This window comes from Aquila chrysaetos, chromosome 1 (genome assembly GCF_900496995.4).
Source record: "Aquila chrysaetos chrysaetos chromosome 1, bAquChr1.4, whole genome shotgun sequence".
NCBI lineage: Eukaryota > Metazoa > Chordata > Aves > Accipitriformes > Accipitridae > Aquila > Aquila chrysaetos.
Genome location: NC_044004.1, coordinates 9129854 through 9148619, shown reverse-complemented (window position 1 = coordinate 9148619; position 18766 = coordinate 9129854). Strand labels below are relative to the sequence as shown.

At 42.0% G+C, this 18766-nt stretch overlaps 1 long non-coding RNA gene across 1 annotated transcript; it reads right to left on the bottom strand.

Moving 5' to 3' along the window:
• Positions 1-1448: 1448 nt before the first annotated feature.
• Positions 1449-10705, bottom strand: LOC115342714. The gene is made up of 3 exons (XR_003923871.2): positions 10569-10705; positions 7334-7422; positions 1449-1475 (listed from the first exon to the last, which is right to left on the bottom strand). It is a non-coding gene; the product is annotated as an uncharacterized LOC115342714 (long non-coding RNA).
• Positions 10706-18766: the final 8061 nt, after the last annotated feature.

Genomic DNA, 18766 nt, shown 5'->3' with positions numbered 1-18766 from the left:
GGCAAGCTGCTGAGGCTGCCTATCATGTTCTGCTACTCCCTCAGCTGTTTGTTACCATACCTACAGCTGCACTGGCAGAGCAGTAATTGTGTGTCCTCTCTCATCCACTTCCAGCAAAGTACCACCAGTTTAGTTAGAGAAGTAAGGCCACAGGCAGGCGCTTTCTTCCAAATTCAGCTGAAGAGATTTTGGCCTTCAGATATCCATCTCCCATCCACTACCCAAGCCAGGTTAGCACTCCACAGTCCCACTGTTGGAGTGGTTTGAGATGGCTCTAAATCACGTCAAACAAACAGAGCATCTACTCAAACTGCTCAGCCTAATTCAGACTTGTGAGTTAACACAGTATCTTAGAATAAAGTGGCAGAGTTGAGGATAAAAATAATCTCATTTTTCAGGTACACAACCCTTTCTTCATGCCTGAAACAAAAAGAGCAGCTTTCAAAGGCAACTACAATGAAAGACCAAAACGTTCAGAGTTCAGTCCATCACAGAATGGACCAAATATGTGTGACCTAGCCACTGTGTTTCACCTGAAGTAAAATAAGGAGCACTCTCATCAAGAAACTTCTTGGCACTGCACGGAGCTTTCCTTCAATGTGATGTTGAGCAGTTGCTGGTGGTAGCATTTGGTACAGCTGGAACTGGCAAGGCTGCCTAGTCATACCTTTATTCTCCTTTTTCTACTCTATCCATTTGACCTGCTAAGATAAAGCTATTTAGAGATACAGTGGGTTAAGAATGGAGTGTCCAGGGAAGGAGGGGAAGAAACTAAAGGTTTTAACTAAAGAAGACAATACTCTTACGCAGGATACCAGAAAATTCAGCACTAAGTTATAAACTGTTTTGGTCCAATACAGAACACATATAACTCCTTATGACACATACCTCATTGCAGCTGACTGAACTACAACATGCCTGAATGTGGTCACAGTGCAGACAACAAACAGAAAAGACTTCCGTCATCTTTAATACACAGGCAAAGCCTAGAGAGACCACAATTCCCTGTCTCAATATAACTGGGTACGTTGCCACAGAGATCTGTTCATATTAGAGACAAAAACGAGCTGCAAGTGTCTCTAGAGCACTGCTGGCCATATTTATCTTGTGGTTTACACTTGGCCAACTCTGATTTAAAAATCAAAGCAGGTAAAGTTTTCCCCCACTCTAGTACCAAGTAACAGATTTACTGAATTGAGCCCTTACTGGCAACCCAGTGGATGTGAAAAGAAGGTACTCTTAAAAAAGAACCAGAACAGACAAATACATAAGACACAGCCCCCCAGTTTCCTCAGTACATTGGGGCATACATGCTTGCAACATGAACTTCATAAAGCTGTATTTTATACAGCTGCATTTTAAAAACCGCTGAACAGGTGATACTCCTAGCTGGCCTCCAGGATTCAGTTCAGCAGATTTGCAGTTACACAGTCGCACAGATTTCTCTTTTCCACCTGAAGAAGCAGAGTTTCTGTCTGTAAGAGTGGGGAACAAAAGCAACATCAAAAAAACAAATGTCAGCACTGTAAAACTAATTAGCTCCAAAAGAAAAGTCCGTTTTACTTCTGTTCTAAGATTCAGAATTGGTTGTATGAAATGAGGCTTGAGGTAACAATCAGAGCTATTGCTTACTGTTCTGCAAAATAATTTAGCTGTTGCATGATCAACTCGCATACCAACATGGCAATACTTCCTGTGACATGGAGAAATTCAGTCCAGTACACATTCATGCTTTTCACATTAGTACATTCAGTATGTCTGGGTCCTGTTATTTTTGTTTAAAGTTATTTGTCTTTCTTACAATCTTACTTCAACTGCACAAACTAGAGCATAAGCTCTCAAGTTCATGAGAGGCTTAAAAAAAACCCCAAAACGTGTCAGAAATTTTCTTTTTACTTAAAAACAGACTAAAAAAATTAAATTAAATTTAGAGTATTACAGCCTGGACTCACTGTTGAAAGTTATACAGAGAAAGTAAGGCATAATTTAAACATAGAATCACAGAATATCTCAAGTTGGAAGGGACCCATAAGGATCATCAAGTCCAACTCCCTGCTCCTTGCAGGACTACCTAAAACTAAGCCATATGACTAAAAGCATCATCCAGACGCTCCTTGAACTCTGACAGGCTTGGTGCCGTGACCACTTCCCTGGGGAGCCTGTTCCCGTGACCGACCACCCCTCTCAGTGAAGAAATTTACTTCTCTTTTAACTTCTCCTGCTTCACTGTTGTTATTATTAATATGCTGTTGGAGCCTAAAATAGACAATAGGTGCTGAGCTGGCATACGGCCATCACAGTTCAAACACGTGATGAGATTGCTGGCTTCTTTAACGAAAGGGGTCCCAAACTGGTGAAAGCAGAGATCCCCCAGTTGAACTGGGGTTCATCGATATCAGGAGATCATTGCTGCCCGCAGGGATTTTCTGGAGCAATGAGGGCGAATTGGGAACTTCTCAGAACTGGAGCTGGGCATGATCAGAAAGGCCTGCACCCTCTCAGCCTACCTGTGTGAGAAGAGGCTGAGGACCAGGGAAGGGACAGCAGGGCTGCATAAGGGAAATTTGGGAATCCTTCCTCTCTAGCACACACACTTTGGTTTTCCCAGCTGTTTGGAGCACTTGTGGCTTCAGTAGATGCATGATGGAGCACAGAGCTGTTTGACATCAACATCATATCTTCATCTCAGTTTGCCTACTATGAGCTGAAGCTGTATCTGAGAATCAGTCTGATCCAAGAGAGGACTTCCTTCTCACTGTCATGGGACACACAACCTGTGGGAAGTCCACTCACTAAATTAATCCCCACTGGTGTAACCAGCTACACAAAATAAGGGCATTATACCGGCTCTAAATGCCAGTGAAATCCACCCTTAATCTGCCTGTCTTGTGATTTTCGTATGAGATGGAATTGCCGTGTGATTAAAGGCTGTGTTTTAAAAGCTGTGTTATCCATTGACCCACATCAGCTAAAGGCACTTAGAGCAGAGCTGGGCTGAAGCATCCTGCTTACCACCTGCCTTCTTAGGACACGAAAAGCTATCTATTAGTCAGGTTTTTTTCCCAGATGATAAATCACTAGACCCAGCCCTGTGGTTCTATATTAAATCAGGTATCGCTTTTGATTGTTTCAGCTACCCTGCAAAACTGGAAAGATCTGATCAGACTTTGCTAATAACCTAAAAGACACTCAATCACCACCTTCTAACCATCTCCTTGACATAATTTGCAATGGTTTGAATAAGGGAGGTTGACAGCATGGCAATAGCTTTGCAGCTAAGCCCCAAGGCTGCTTACCATCTTATAGATCTTTAATAACATTTTCAAGCCTTTGTTTTTACTTTCATGGGCACATCTAATTTAATGTGCTTTGAACATTCCAAATAACCATTGACAGCTTAGAAAGGAATAAAGAACAGAATGAATGGCACTAAATACAGCTTTGCTGACTGTTTTGTGAGCTTGATCACAAAACCATTTGCACAGAGATTTGTTATTATCCCCTGGTGGGTTAAAGCATGTTTTAAAAAAAAACCCAGAAAACCAAGAAACCAAAAAACCCAAGCAGGGCAGGGTCCAGATTCTGAACCTACAAAAAAGCTGGTAAGTTCCAACTAAAAACGCAGTTCCTGAGCTCTTTAAAGTTGTAAGGCAATGTCCACCGGTTAACTCTGAAAAATGAGTTGGAATTTTGAAAATAAGTGTCTATAGTGCAGACTTACAGTGAACTGTGTAGCCCATGGACTGGATTTGTTTTACAGGATTTGTTTTATGGCCTGCTCCCTGCTGGCCTCTGTCTTGAGCAGCTTTTAGATGCAGTAGGGAGCTGGCTGTAAACTGGCTGAATGGTTTTGATGGTAGCAGCTCCTTCCCAGCAGTGCAAGAACTCTCTCCCTAGTTCATGATCAGAGCTGCACCTGCCACATACTGCACTTTGGCTGAGTGGTGAATCACAGATATCCCCAGAAAAGATTGCCCGGAGTTGGTTACTGCTGTTAAAACAACTAATCCAGCCTGCAGCCTGCTCCAAGGGGCCAGCAGCAACGAAAGGGTGGAAAACAGTATGCAGGGGGGCAAACAGATCTGGTACGTGCATGGGTAGTAGCCAGCCTCTCAGAGATGGTCTGTGACCCTTCTCTTACCGCGTGAGTAAAATGCAGCCAGCCTGTCAATCAGTAAGTAAGTGATCATCACATCAGTGTAGGTTACAAACATGTCTAGCCTTGTAAAAGGAAGGAAATACAGCCTATGCCCCCCATAAAAGGTTATGTGACCTATGCTAGAGTCAGTTCACTCTGTGAGACACCATGCAGATCAACACAGGGCCAAATTAAGTGTGAAAACTCTTTGAGTTGTGCAATAAAACTATATGGTTTCCCCTGTACAGAACTGCAGGGTGAGATTTGCAGGAGGAATTAAATGGGAATTTCCTCCCTAAGCTTTTGGGAATCCCTCCCCCTCCAACACAGTTAGGAGCTGCTTAGTCATCATCTAAAAATCTTGCCTGCAAACAAAAGAGAGTTTTTCAAGGAAATGAGTGTCTCCAGTGGGAATATTAACAAAGGGAATTGTATTTTTGGAGACAGAAACATTTGCCCCGCTAAGCAGCAAAACAGACTAAAATAGTCAAATGTAAAATATATATCTGTAGCTGAAAGCAGTTGTCTTAAAACTCCCAGTTTGCATCAAATTGGGCCACAGCTGAATAATAAAACTAGGAATTGAAACACCGTAGAAGGCAGTTCCAAGAAGTCCTCAACTATTAAATATTTCCATGTCTTTTGAAGATGTAGGCAGAATTCCTAGCTTAATGACTAGAATAGACCTGTCCTAGTCCAGAGGCACTGAAGGATCTCAATATGGATTCAATTATTTAGATTTTAAAGTAATAAGGAAATGATAGGTTTGTTTTGGTAAGAGTATATGATGGAGCCATATTTTCAGGCTTGCTGTCAAATCTACAACTCTGAAAGTCAATAATAGGACATTCCTCTCAACCTGTGGTGGTGCAGCTTCCCCGGGGCCACTCTGAGATCTCAGGATAAGCTATGCATACTTTGGGAAAACCTCCCATTGTGCTGTTATCTTAATTACAAGTGCAGAGGCTTATGGGCACCAGGCTCCCTCTGGCCTCACCTGGACCAGCCGCTGCCTGAATTGTATATCACAATGACTCGGCATGAATTGTGGCCAGAATGTAAAATAATGACCAAAGCCAATCATCTCGAGACCCTATAAATAGCGATCCAAGGAGAGGTCTTTTGGGCTCTCCGGGACCGCAGCGGGCTGTGTGACCCAGTATCTCCCCCTGAGCTGGGATGCCTCTCAGGGTAGATGTCGTGAGGATTGAAAGATTGTCCGTCAATGATTTCGCGAGGACTTAAAGGCCTGATTTCAGGAGGTTTACTGACTGTCCGTTGATGAATGGTGGCACATAAAAGTGAGTAATTCATGAAACTCATGAAAGGGAAATTTTAATCATAGGTTAACCTCTGTGTGTGTCGGGGGGCGTAAAATTTGGTTCAGAACTGTTGTATTTGTGCATGTGTGCATTTGCAGTTTGGTTCGGAACTATTTGCCTGTCTCTGTGTGATTTTGTTCGGAACTATTTTGTCTGTATGTGTGGTTCAGAACCGTTTTATCTGTCTGTGTGTGTGTGTGATTTGATTTAACCTCCATCTGTGTGTGCAACCCTGCTGTAAGTTTCGGGTGATCCTTGCCATTTTCGAATCTTATAACTAAGTCGCAAATTTGATTGTAACAAATTTCATCGAATCACTCTGTTAAATGGGCTGATGATTAAGTACTGTTAAAATTATACAACCTAATCTTGTGATCTATCTCAAAAATATTAATAAATTCTAAATTGCTGCTAAACCAAAGCCGTGAAACAAAATCTCATTTGCGACACCAGCAAACCTTTTTTGTATGCTCATTTCCTCTCCTTGGTTGTCTGTTATTTTTATTTTTTTAAAAAGTATTAAAATACAGTTGCTATCTTTGAGGCTCTTATTGCTACTCCTGCTTTGGATATCTGCATTTTATAAAGCTCTTCTCTTGGTCTGCAAGCTGTAGGAGTCATAAAGGTCACTGCCATAGCCAGAAAACCCAAGAAGATTTTAGTAGTTGAGATATTTTTGAATAAAGATTTAGAAATTCTGGCGAAAAGTTCAAAGGTTTGTAAAAGAAGAAAAAGGTGTGCTAGAACCACTTTACAGCACAATCTGAACATCTTGTTTGGGCTGTATACAGTGCTCAGCAGCTGTATTCATTAATGAGATTTCTTCATGAAGAAGCCCAAAATACATTTGACCTGTAATTATTGAACAGATTTTGTTTAATTGTAAATGTGCTACATAGCAATCTGGTTCTGCTGGAATGTTTGTTTTTTGTAGTATGTCACAATTCAAGGCACCTTCATTCCTGCACCTGCATTTTCACCTAAACATCATGGACCCTGCTCAGAGTTACTTCAAAACATTCTTCAAAGATGCCAGTTCGCAGGCTTTGAACTGTGAACAACCTTGACCACAGACCAGAAAAGCAAAAAAGTTTGAGTGCCTTCTGTTCAAAAATCTGTGCAAGAGTGTAGATATAGCACTTTAGCTAAAGGGTACGCAGGAGGTGGGGAAAAAGCTACCCTCCTGAGACACCGCTATCTGACAGCAGCTGGGATACAGCTAGTCACAGATTGCAGGTTGCAGTAGCAAGAGACAGATTCAACTTCCCTCACAGAAGGAAGATACCAACCTTGGCAAATTCTCCACACTGACTGCAAGCCAAACAAGTTTCATTCCCTATGCTGCTCTACTTTGTGGCATTTTTCATCATTATGGAATCAGAGCAATGTAAAAAGTATCTACAAGATCATGTTTCCTCCCTTAGCCCCTCCCCAGGGGTAAAAACATGTGCAGGAGAGTATTTTATTTTGGCAGGCTTTTTTTTTTTGAGCTGGCTCTCTCCTTTTGGGGAATAAATATAAATGATGCTCTCAACTTTACTCCCCCTAACATAAAAACAAAGGTGTGTGCTCAGTATTTGGAATAAGATGAGAATAGCAGTGCTAATGGCTGTAACTCCGCAAGAGAATAGAGGGCTGAGGATTGTCAGTTCACTCTTTCCTAAACTTCCTAGTGTCCCTGATACCCCAAGGCAGAAGAATTCCACAGATTATTGCATAGAGAGGTGGAATGTAATTACCCAGCCTCACCTTAGAAGATAGGACAGTACAATTGACTGAGTGTCTTGTGCAAAATCCATCCACCTTATCTACTTTTTTCCACAGCCTTTTCTTCCACATTAAAAAAAAAAAAAGAAATTGAATGTTTCCTTACCCGTGTGTCTAGATTATATGCTGTCTTCTTTAAATCCTGCAGAGCCCTCTGCATGAACTCAAATGCATGGCAATCAACACAGGGACGACCTAGGGGAGCATTTAGTAGAGAATCATGACTATATGGCATGTAGTATTAAGCAGAAGGAATAAACAGTGATTTTTGAGTATGAGGAAGAGCTACAGAAAAGAGTCCACAGAGTGAGTACTGATGTATGTACTCTTGAACAATCCAGGTTATTGTAAACGGTCCATCATGATGGTCCACCCAGTCTCTCAATGCCAAAAGAATTACTTCAACAATTTTTCATTAAAATTTTCTTCCTCCTTTATTGCTGTTCCCCTCGTCCTTCTCTTGTCACAGTTCATAGTGTGGAAACATTGAACCCATAACTTGAGTCTTTCATTTTCCTCCACCAATCCTGAGCACATTTCCAACCTCATCTTCAGATTTTTCAGGCTTTTCAGAAACTACCTCTGAAACCATGAACCTGTTCCCTGGAAAATCTTGCCTCCTAATCTCACAAACTTGAGCTCTAAATAGAAAGCTAATGGAATAAAATTGACTACAATATCACAAAGACAGATCACTTACTTAGCCTCTAACTTTGAATATGATACAGCTTTGTCCAAAGCTAGTGAAGCAAGTAGCAGATAAACACAATGCCCTGTTATTAGTGGGCATTGCTGATAAGCAGATCTGCTGAATTCTGGACTAATTGCAGTGTTTAAGATTAGTATTCCGGTATCTAGATATCCAGACAGAAGGTCACAAGGCTTGCTTTGCCTTGATCATCATGTAACACAAAGCTGTGCCCTAACAGATAGCAGTACTGAGACAGAACAAATATAGACATGATGAAATGTCTTTGAATCATCAGGCTCTACATATGCTCTTATTTGCTTCTCAGTGCCTGTGCCTCTCTGACAACTTCATAGGAAATACTGCACAAGTGAGAAATTCTGAGCGCAGGTTTAGTTTGCTCTTTGAGGTCTGGTAAGGAAGAAAGGATGAAACCTAGAGTGATGTTGGAAAATCCTGCAGTGTCTGTCAGCCTATTTTGCAAACACTTGATATTTGACTGATTACTACCTCCCTCTGATAAGCTGGAGTATGAGCTTCCAGCTCATGATCTGTGTGCTAACCAGCAAACAGGAATCCTGCCTGCTGGAGAAAAGGAGTCTGCCAAATTCTTTAACTGGCTAAGAAAAAAAAAAAAAGAGATAAAAAATAAACATTGAGCAGTATTAAAGGCTTCCTCTCTCATTGTTGTACCACCACCCAACCTTAGTGTTATTATATTTGCACCAGACAAAAGGAGAGGACAGCATTTTCCACATCAACAACTTCACGCAAGGACAGATCTGTCATTATGTTTATGACGTAAAATAAACTCAACACAGATCAGCAAGGGAGAATTAGGTGGTTGAAGGCTGCAAGACTACGTGTTGACAAAGTGTGCTTTCTTGGCATCTTCATTGAGAGTTTTTTTAATAAAAACTGCCGACTCTAATACAGTAGACATTACCAAGAATGAAAGATGTAACGAACAGTCAATGTCAGCTGAAAAAAGCAAGTCTCAATAATGTCTCTGAAAACCAGACAGGGTGATTCCTGGCATAGAAAGGGCTAACACAATGAAAGGGCTGTACAAAAGAAAAGGTGCAGAACAGTGCCGGATTTCAGGTACAAACAAGACAGCAACAGGCAGGAGACAAGGGGAAGAGAATGGAGAGCCTTGGATGCAGGAATAAAACAGCACTGGTATGCTATCAAGTTGTGGTTTTAAAACAACATAAGCAAGATATGTCCAAAATAGTTTGAATTATTTGGACAAGCTTCAGTGATGTGAAACCCTGCAACATTAAAACTACAGTACAATCTGTATGGGTGGTACGTACTTTCAGCTGGTATGGCTGTTCCCGCTTCTTGGTCAGATCTAACAGGCTCTGCAAGAAGCAGTGCAACCACAAAAACTAAAGGAACTGTAAGGACCGCTCTTCTCAGAAGGCGGGGTGCCAGCATCTTGGGAACGGGTGCTTCTCTGTTTACCAAGAGACATAAACAAGTTAGTGAGGAACATTACAGGTACAAGGGGTTTGTTACAAAGAACTTATATGTTCCTGATGGCTAAAGCAGGACAACGTTCTGTCCCTTCCTGATTTTTAAGTTGGTGCATGCTAAGCAAAAGATGTTGTGTAAGAACATCAAATCTGCATGTACTGAATGCAAAAGTACAACACTCCTCAAAACAGCTTGTGTTTTACATTTGGAAGGGCAATAGAGGGAGGCAGGAAAGGTTTTTCCCTATCTTCCACAAACACAGAACAGAACAAGCTTGCTCTTTGATATATGCAATCCACCGTTTCAGACACAGCTAATCTGAAGCTGCAAATTCTGCATGAACACTTGCAGCACGTGCAAACCAGCAATTCAACCAGGAAAGGAGCAGCGTTATACACATCCCCTTCCTGTGCACCTCAACCTAAACATTAGAGTAGGGGATGGTTCAGAAGCAAGACATACACACATACATGTAGAGTCACAGATATATTTGGGCCCACACCAAAAAAAGATCTTGTCATGTAATTCCTATAACCTCAGAACTGGATTTCCTATCCCTCCCACTATTTAGAAGTGATCTGATGTGATCCTTTTTCTTATTTCTACAGTCCTTACAATAAAGGGATTAAAATCATAACAGGAGGCTTGCGTTTTCTGTTTTAATTAATGGTGATCTGCAATCAGAGCAAGTACAATCAAAGACACCAGGCTTTGCAACAGGATGCAGCAGAATGTCTCCAAGTAACAGTAAATTAGGATAATACCAGCCTCCTTTGAAAGTGCCTAACGCAGGGGCCTCCTGGTCAGCAGGAGCAGAGGCTATCCTCATAGTTGACTACAAGTGCTACAAAGGTTCAACAAAATAAAGCAGATACGCTGTTAAACTTTTTCAGGGTACCTTACACATCACCCACCCCAGCGTCAGCTCAGCTTCGTATGTGAGCCTCGCTGCAAAACAACTGCTCCCGGAGTGCAGCAATCACCTTAGATCACATCTAACTACTGCCTCTTAGTTATTCCGTGGGAATTTGCTATCTGCGAGAAATAATCATGACAGGCTTCAAGGGTGGTCTCTCTCTGCAGTGCAACTGGGAACGGAGACAGATCTGTGCATGGACTTCTGTGAAAGAGAAAAGTCACCCCCTCTAACAAAGGAAAAAAATATCAGTACCTGATCTCTCTCTTGTCTTTGTGATGGTCTCTTTGAAATGGCCGCTGCTAACTGCTAACAGAACAAGTGCAGCATTTCTGAGCATGTGCACTGTCTCTTTTTAACCTTCTCTGAAAGAGGTTATTACTATGGGGAGATTTCTGCCATGGCAACAATGCAGAGCACTGCAGCACACAGCACAGATTTAAAGAGGAACAGGCTGTGTCTCCTGGGTCTGGGGAAGGATGTTTCTGCTTTGACATGCGAGTTCCAGCAGTGACTTACCTGCTCTGTGCAAGGTTTTTAAAGCCAGGCCATTTGATTCATCTCTCTTGAAGTCTGCTGAATGGTTTTCCCGAAGTCTGCTCAGGTGGATGTGGTGCCCGATTCAAGCAACTTGCTTCCCTAGTGCCTGAAAATGACCATGACAAATTACACCTGCTTTATGAGAAACCAGGAAAAAACATGGGATCACACTCAGGAACCGCAGGACGCATCACAGGTGAGACTTTGGTGAAGGCCAGGAATTGTTCAGCCCACAGTCTGGCATTTGAATGGTTCTGAGTTACAGGGTTCATAACCACTCATGCCTGCTTTCCTACGCGTTTCTGTGATCCCAGTCTCAGGGCTGCCAGGAACACCTGCAGGAGCGCAGGCACTTAAACTCTGAGTGGGAACTTCAGTCCAAACTGAGAGTAAACTTCACGCCCTTTTCCAGCCTGTACCTCTGTTCCCCTTTCAACGTCCCACAAGCTATACTCCAGAACAACACTGATGGCCTTGTGCCGAATGCAATACAATAATGGAGCACAGATGATAAAAGTGCTTTTGTCAAAGCAAAGCTAAGTTCAGGGGTCGCATTTCCCCCCAAAACACATTTCCCATCACAAATTAGACACTAGCAGTTCTTGTTCCAGAGAGAGAGCATAGCTGAGGGCAGGCACAGAGCTCAGAAGCATGCACAGAACTTTAAAGGGACGGTGCTCTGTGTTTGCCTTAGCTGGTTCAATAGGGACTCAACCTTAAATGCTTTCATGGTGAAAGTTGGGGCACTCAGTGTCCAGGAAGGTCAGGCACACAACCTTTTATTTTTTTCATGAGCAGAAACTCCTTCTCAGAATTATGACTAAATTGCTGGCTAACATTTTTCTTTTCAACGTGCTCTACAACCTGTGTCTACTGTACAGCCCTAGGGGAATGGTTTGCTCCCATTAGTTCAACTTTTTAAGTAAGATGCTAAGATTTCAAGGTTATTCAGTGTGTAACTATGATGCTATATGAAGTTACAGCATCCACGAGCAGAGTCAAGAGGGGATTAATTATAGTACTGCCATCCTTATACATCACAAAAACAGAAAGAAGGGGAAAATAATTTTTAAAGACTGTTCTTTTGGGCACAAAAGATTTAGCATTTCTTGCAGAGATAACCATACAGGATTTCATCTGATTAAGTATCTGCCTATACACAAATTACAAATGCAGAACTTTATTCATGATCATTCTTAGCCATCTAATCTCACACCTTGGCCTCTCTTCCTGATAAATAACATATATATTCACATATGTATATGCACACACACACACATATCTAATATATGCCTTTTCTTAACCTGTGCTCTTGATCATTCCCAGTAAATCTTACCCTGTTCTCCCAAATCCTGTCCTTTTTCTATCAAAACAGGAACACCAAGCAGCCAGCCCTGGTAGCTTGGGTGTTATCACCGATTCATTCTTCTAGACCCATACAATGGGCTTCTGACTCCATAAAATACAATATTAAGAATCTGTTTCTGCCATTCTCAGCTGGCAAATTCCTTGCTCTAACCACCTCATACCGGCTACTGTGACCTCCCTTGTTTAGCCTTGCCCTGAATCTACTTGTCCTGCAAGGAACAACTTCCTTTTTAGCGTTTTAGCCACATTTCCTCTTTATTCACTTCTCCTCACTCTGTACTTTGTTAAGCACCAGCTTTTCTCTTCACTGAAGCTAATATTTTCTCAACTGGAAAATATCAGTTCACCAAGGAGAAGACTTTCCACAGAGGAGGTAGAGACCCCATTTTAGGATATTTTTTATTTGAAAAATGTTTTGAAAAAAATTATTTTGACAATTTTCAAATTGATAATTTCTGGCTTTCTGCTTCAAAATTATTTCCTTTTTAAACCTAAGCTTAACAGAGTAAAAATACACTTCATACTCAGTTCACGGAATTGCAGAGTGGGAGCAGCTCTTATCTTAAGGGTATTGGGGTGCATCCCCACCAGAACACTACAACCTCAGTAAAATCTTTCTTACTCTTATTTCCCTTATGTATGAAGTGTGGGTGGTACAGATGCTAGCCCTAGGGCACCCCAAAACTGGAAGTAGAGACCAGAACTGGGACTACACAGCACCTGTACAACAGCCCTCAGCGGCGATTTCACTGGTGTGCCCAAAGTTGCAGTGGTGGTCATGCAGCACCTCGGGCTGAGTGTGAATAGTGACACTGGGGTGAAAGCTGGAATGTCCTGACTCCCCAGCTGCCTGGTGGGATCATTCATGAGATAAGCACAGAGAATTTATAGTTTCTTTTTATAATGGAGTCGAACACAATGGATTTTTTTTCAAGATCCCCACCAGCTAAAAAACATCAAAGCACTGTTTCTGAGATTTCAATTTTTCATCTTGATAGCACATGTTTTGAAACTATAAATATTTCTGTGGGATTGGGAGAAAAGCTCAAGCCTTTACCTCTAAGCCTCTTCACTGCTTGGTCTCTCCTTGGCTCTTAAATCTAATACTCTGTCACAGCAGAAAACTTTCTTTCCTCACTAAAGATAACAGATTCTGTCACTTCTCCTGCAGACACTTTTATGCTTTCTCACAGCCTGCCCTCTAAATCATGGTAAAAATCTCCCCACAAGGTACCATCTTGTCTTCCATCAAATCCTCTTTTAAGATTTACCTCTGCCACGAATCCTACAAAGCACTGCTGCCTGGCAGAAGCTGGAGAGGAAGCTGGCTGTGACTGCTGATGGTATGCAAATGTGCTCGTTATACCAATATCTCACTGCCTCACACTTCTCGCTGAGTCCCCCCCTTGTCATCCTGCTGTAATCCTGAGCTGCGATAGCTTCAGGGCAGGGGCTGTGTTTGCACTTGTTGGCGCAGCACGGCAAGGCTGGAGTGTTGATTGAGGCCTTCAGGCATATGTGATGAATAATAATGTCAAACTACCTAAAGCTGATCACATTATCCCACACTCTGATATATGAGCTATTCATAGAGCAAGCCTCTTATTCTTTTCCTTCCAATTTAAAGCTCTTGGGAAGTGTCAGAGTGACCAGATTAAGAAATGAAGCCCTCCTTTGTTCCCTGAACAGGTCTTGTGTATTTTGGTAGTAGCGAATAATTGAAATTGTTCCTCCTTCCATTTTCTCCACCAGTAATTTTAGGAATAATTTCCTTGATGGTAACTCTGATTCCTGCAGTCCCTATCTGTCAGAGTATGGCTCATCTGAAATCATTCTAGGCCCCAAAAGTCTTGAGTTTCAGTGCAACGCTAAGGCTGGGCTCATGTCCAAGTCTGAAGTTTCCACACAGCTCTTAGGGACACCTGCACTGTCAGAACTACTTACTGCTTTTTGGATGAGATGCTAAACTGAGGTCAAATCTTTCAGCATCCCTCTGGGAGTTGAGAAGCATTTAAAAATCCCATGGCAATATTCAGGAAGGGCTAGCACTAGCTGAGCTATCCTTGGCTTGCACTGCCCCTATCCACGCTCCTGGACACACATCTTTGGGGAAATAAGATGTGTTCCAAGCTGTGCTTGAGCTATTTCTAGGTACATAATAGTTGCAGCTTTAACTAGTTTGCTAAGTCCACAGGGATGTCTTACGTACTTTGCAGCAACTAAACAAATATGCACGCATATGAATGGGCGTTGAGCTGGAGGGGAGCAAACTGCTATCTTTACAAGTTTCCCATTCTAGAATCAGACTTCAGCATCCAGGGGCCTCTTCTAACATGGGTGGCCTAGAAAAGAGAACTCTCAGCTGAGCAGCAGTGCACCATTAGCCAGTTTCCTCGCAAAGACTGCCTTGAAAACTAGCAACTCAGGAAAATAAAGGAAACAAGCTAAAATTAGAAGCTTATCAATGACCCTTCTACCCCCAACAGATGTTTATTATCCAAAGTCTGCATAAAGACTCTCAAACTTCAGAATCCAGAAAAGCTGTTGCAGGGGGCTCCAGATCCATTCCTTGCTCTAGGAATCAACTGCTTTGCAGTCAGTTACCTGAGACTGATCCAGGATGACTTTTATGACAGCAATACTTGGATCTCATTGATGATCAATAATTCTGACATTAATATCTCTATGATTTAATGAATTAAAGATGGATGTACCTTCATACATCTATGTTTGAAAACAGTGTCTTTCACTTGAGTTTGTGTTTACAAGATATTTGCAAGCTGACAGATGTGGCTTCTCCTTTTTACAATTTTCTTCTCTCTTCTACAATGACAGTGCTACAGAATGTAAGCTGGTTAGTGCAGTACTATCCTGATGTTGCACTAACTGTGACTGCACAGTTTCCAGCTAGGAGTTTACTTATGTCTGCCTTCAAAATACCCTGTGAATGAATTCCTCATTTGTGACCCAGGTATGTTTTTAGACACTAGCCAGTGACAAATGAGCAATTAATGTTCCTTAAGTATCATTAGAGTGGTCACAATCTTGGCTGAGATGCTAGAAAACAGACCAGAACCACCCCTGCTAAAAGCATGGCTAGTTACTGCATAAATGACTGAGTCAAGTATCAGCGATAAGAGCTGGGACAGAATCCCATGGTCAGGAGGTCTAGAACTCAACCTAGGCAGGGATCAAGTTCTAACACACACTCATTAACAGATTACACTCCCTGAGTCCTCAAGCTCACCTGGTTATCATTCTAGAAGGGAGACACAGTGACCACAAGGGCAGAATGGGTTATTTGTTCCTTGGAGAACTTTTTCTAACTGTTGGAAAAAAAAAAAAAAAAAAAAAAAGGGTCTACAACCCTCAAAACAACAGATTGGGTTCTTCTTCTGAAAGAAAAAGCATGAAGAATCCTATGTTAGTCTTCTCATTTACTAAGTTACAGTTAGTAGTATCAACTACTGTCAACCTCTGTTAGCACCCCAATGCCAAACGTGCTGCCCAAATGCAGTGCAGGGCACTTCCCATGCTGGAGGTGATTGCCTTCCTATGTTCTGACATCCAGGCTTGGTTTCTAAGCAATGCATTCTTTCATTTCTAGCATCCTGGGAAGTATCTTTGTTTTCTTCTGCACTTGTCCTTGTAGCTATGTTACTGGCTTTCACTGCACACTGCTGTAAATCACATGAATGTATGCAGAAAGACAGCATCTAGGCTCTAGCTAGTATAAGATCCCCATCCAGTTTTAGGCAACCAAATCCATGGCAGCTCTGCTTTAAGACTGTTCACTCACTGTTCACTTCCAACACCTGTTAGAATACGCAAGGCAGTAAGTATCTCATGCCCCAGCAATATCAAACTCATCTTACGAAACACAGCGGTAGTTCCGCAGCTCTGAGACTATGCAGAATACACTTTAAGAGAGCTGAGAACAAATCAGTCTTGTTGAGGGCATTTGTCTGCACAAGTAGCTTCAGAAGAAATATGGTGAATCCAGAGTCTGATCAGAATTAGAAAATGCTGCAAAATCTTCCTCTCAATAAAAGCCTTTCAATATCCAGCAATCTCCCAGGAGGTTGAAATGCTGAAATGCTCCACTGAAATGCTGCTTTTTCTCCTGAACTCTTTCTAATCTCCACATCTACTTTCTCAAAAAGCAACAAAAATCCCTACCATGGGCAAAAAAGTGTATTCTAAGGCAACGAGGATGTAGAAGGGAAACAAATATGCCATGATAATAGGTATATTAAAAAAATCTAAAACAGACAGATATATATTATTTTAAGGTCATGCTGGATCTGACTTTGAGCAACCTGATCTACGGAGAGATGTCCCTGCCCATGGTAGGGGGGCTGGACTAGATCTTTAAAGGTGCCTTCCAACCTATCTATGATTAATAGATGGCAGAAAATCTTAGAAAACTGAAAAGCCAGGAAAAGGAATATTTTCCTCTTATGGACAAAAAATAATAAGCTGACCATCCATTCAAGAAAACTCTTTGTACTCCCATCCCTCTCCATGAAAGGGCAAAGATTCATCTATAACTCATTTACTGATATGAGAAGGAGATAACGATAAATCTAATTTTGTAGGCTGAAGGACATGTAGGGAGCAGCCCCACATACAGGTCAGATTGAAGGGAGATTTCCTTTTGTGGAGAAAAGAGCAAGGACGGTCATGCAGGATACAGACAAAAGTGGGGAGCTGAAGTTAACATAGCCACAAAGCAAAAGCGGTATGAGATAAGAAAGTAGGTTGGGTAGGGGAGAGAAGAAGAAGGGCTAGTTTAGCTGGAAAAGTAGAGGAAAGATCCATTTTCTTAAACCTTTCAAGTCCTCAGACAAGACTGGTGTAATTGTGATGAACAAGAATGCTTTATATTTGGAGGTGGACAACAAATAATTTTTTTCTAGATCCTCTAAAAAATGTCAATTGTGATATACAGCACTGAGGAAGAAATGGATATCCTGACTTTGAAGGTCTAGAACTGATGCATGAACTACAAAGTGTTGCTCAAGGGATGTAGACATCAGGGTGACACATCATAAGGAATGGGACGTCATTGTAGGGGTACTCTCTAGATATGTCCCATTACCATAACTTCTGTGGATTACTGTTTTTAGAAATTTAAACCTTAGCAAATCAAGAAAAACAGGATTTTCACTGTTATGCTGGAACCCAGAACTGTCAGAAAGCCATAAGCATGTCTGTCTGATAGGTGAATCTGCCTGCCAAAACAGCTGAACGCTTCTTCCAAAACTCAGCACTGCCTGAGTAGGAGTTGGACAGGTGCTTATACAATTTTAATAGCTTGAAATAGTGCTCATGTTTAAAAGCAGGAGCAGGTTATTTACAGTGCAGCCAAATCTTCAAGGTGAGGAGGAAGAGAAATCACGGAAGATATTTACTGATTGCTTAGAGATGTGCACAGGACAGTGTGGCAGCTGAGAGAAAAGGAAAGAGGTGTCTGTCAGCTAAGCTCTTCCCTTTCTTACTTTGCCTCTGCTCCTTTCATGTATTCCTCTTCTCTCTTCCACAGTTTCTACCATAATTATTCATTCTCTCTATCTCTGACTCGGTTCTTTGTCCCCCATTTGACATCCTTTGTTCTCTCAGCCCCTGATACTCTCCTGCAATCCGATGCTCAGCTACAGTGTGTGAATGATGACCCCTGGTTTGGGCCCTCAGCTGTCTGAGTGCAGTTTAGTGACCCTCCAAAGAAATAGTTGCTTGTGCACCTCTCCACTGCCTTATCCCTCTGCCAAAATGCTGTTCTCTAGAAAGAAGGCTGGAGCAAACACATTGGCTTCTCATCCCCTTGTAGTTGATAGTCTGGCATACTATGCCAGAACAGATCATAGAGAGCTTTGTAAAGGGCAACGTGGAGTGTCACTGAATGACTACACGCTTGTCCCATCTGCCAGAATTAGCATCAGCTCAGCTGCTTTCTGCTCCTAACACAGCAAGCTCCAAGCAGTGCAGACTGTAAACAAAGACGTAATTGAATGTAAAACAAAGAGAGACTCCTGGTTTTAAAAGTCACGTAACTACCCTGAGAACTTCAAACATGCGTGGAAGTCTCTCAAAATACTGCGGAGATAGTCAGTGGCATAGTTTCCCCAAGATCAGTCAATAAGGCAATGTGGGTACTGGGACTGTGCTGAAACAGTGTATATCAGCTATTTGGGGACAGTAAGACACAAACATATACTTTTTTAAAAAAGGAAGTATATATAGTATTATAGGCAAGGAAGGGCTGGAAGGAAAATCTATCCAATCCATCCCCCCCAAAATAACAACTGGCTCCAAGTCGAACCCTCAGCCATTAGCAAGGGGCCCTAAAGTGCTGAAAAGGCCCTCACTAGAGGTTCTCCACCTTTTCCACACTGAGGCCCATTTTGTGTTTTCTAGGACTTCCTACTTATTTTTAGGGATATAGGAGAGACAAGGCAGTAACCACCCAGTTACTCCTCTTCATTCCTTCTGGATAAGGAGTCTGCAACAGGGAGGAGAGCCCTGTCCCCAGGAATGTGGGCAGC